The following is a 1,951-nucleotide window of genomic DNA, read 5'->3' as shown; positions in this document are numbered from 1 at the left end:
GTTGTACAAGTCCCCAATAAAATGGTTTTTTTAAAAGAATATTTTGTTTTGTTCACATATGGAATATAAGATTTAAATGGGGCTGGTGTATTTTTTTAATTGGTTTTCAGATTTCATCTTTTTAATCGGCTCCATGAAGGACACCCTAAACACTACATGAAACACAACAGAATATTTTTTCTTCCAGTATTAAAAAAAAATTGACATTCACAAACATTTTTAAGCTCTTCTATATAATCAGGGTGGTGATTTCAATGTAGAGTAAAAAAATACCTCTAAGTAATCATTATCGATGCAGGTACATTCGGAAATTTCTAACCATGAAAAAGAAACATTGTGTACAAAACTTTAAAAATATTCCTATAGATACTCAATAATTAAAAGGGGGGGGGGGGCAATCGCCCCCGCTGAAATTGTCTGCCAGAATAATCCTGAGTGCCAAACTAGAAAACTGGTCAAAGGGAAAAAACCCAGACTTACAAATGTCGCAGAATTTGTCTTTAAATGGGAGAAAAAAGCTTTAAAAACATGGTGTTTACTAAAAGATCTTTTAACAGGCTACCTTGGGAGCTTAATTCAAAAATAGAAGTTGATGTACTAAAACAAAGATGTTTCAGTGCAGCTCCAAAAATCGTTTATAAATACAGCCATCTGGAAGGACGATCCTGGTTCAGAAGAATTTTTATTCCTCGTGTATCTACATTATGTGCATGCCTCATCTCAGTTGTCTTAATTATCTCTATAATTTTCTCCAGAATAGCGGTCATAACCACCCTGGCTTCTGCCACTATAGTCTCTGGATCTTCCATATCCATATACGTATCCTCCTGGTCGACTGTCATCCCTGCTGCTCCCATAGCCCTGGTCCCCACCACCTCTGGAGTAGCTGCGACCACGCCCATGGGCACCAAAGGCACCCCGTCGGGTCCCCCGGGCAGACTTGCCCGCGTGATCCACACGAATCTGGCAACCTCCAGGGACTCTCCATTCATGGCTTGCATGGTATCTGAAGCATGTTCTAGATTGGTGAAGGTGATAAAACAAAATCCCCAGGATCGTTGAGTCTCTGGATCCTTGACGACCACCACCTCAGAGATAGGCCCAAGGCTGCTGAAGTGATCTTGGTGTTGAAGTTAAGACCTCCCACAAAGAGTTTCCCTTCTTCAGAAGACATGGCAGTGAATTTGGGTCCTGGGACGGAACGGCAAGAGCAGCAACAGCTAGCGCCGAAGACCAGCGAGAATGAGGACGGGGCTGGTGTATTTTTGGTTGTATGTGTTTTAATGATATCCTATTAGTCACAAATATGATTTTATTATTGCCTATGTTTAGAGATTACATAGGTTAAAGAGTTGTGGACAGGGTCAAGATGACAAGGGACATACTGTGGCAGTTAGATTTTATTTTATTTTATTTTTCCACCCCACCTCCCACCCCCTGCCCCCAGCAGTTAGATTTTATGTCAGCTTTAACCTGTGTGAAAGTGTAGGGCTGGAGTCCAACCTATCAATCAGCCTGATGATGCCTCCTTGGGGGTGTGACCTTTTCTATAAGAGAGATTGTGTAGTAGTTGCATAATTTTACGTCAACTTGATGAATAAGTCTTGGGGTGGAGTCTAGCCTGTCAATCAAGTCACAGCCTGATGAAGCTTCCTTGTTACCTTCTCTTGAGGATTCTGGAAACTCCCTCTCTCCTTCCCTGGAGGTGGGCCATACTCTTTCTCTGCTTCACTTTCCTGTGGTTGAGACACTGAAAGAGCTGGAAAAGCCATGTGGAGGAGCGCCAAAGCTGAGATGCTTCCACCTCCATTGGATTCACAAGACTATTCAGCCCCCGGCTTGTGATCTTCCTGCATTCGGCATCATTGCATGTGTTGCATGAGTCTGAAGAGGTATTTATGGACTAGTATTGGACATATGGGCTAATATCAGATGTATGACTTGATCTGAA

General features: G+C 42.3%; 1 pseudogene; it reads right to left on the bottom strand.

The window, feature by feature from the left end:
* Positions 1-720: 720 nt before the first annotated feature.
* LOC101659471 lies at positions 721-1,174 on the bottom strand (annotated as a pseudogene).
* Positions 1,175-1,951: the final 777 nt, after the last annotated feature.

The sequence above is a fragment of the Echinops telfairi genome, unplaced genomic scaffold (genome assembly GCF_000313985.2).
Source record: "Echinops telfairi isolate 266 unplaced genomic scaffold, ASM31398v2 ScPeMD7_1;HRSCAF=3_0, whole genome shotgun sequence".
NCBI classification, from domain to species: Eukaryota; Metazoa; Chordata; class Mammalia; order Afrosoricida; family Tenrecidae; genus Echinops; species Echinops telfairi.
The sequence above is the reverse complement of the archived record's forward strand: the minus strand, read 5'-3'. Positions and strand labels throughout refer to the sequence as shown.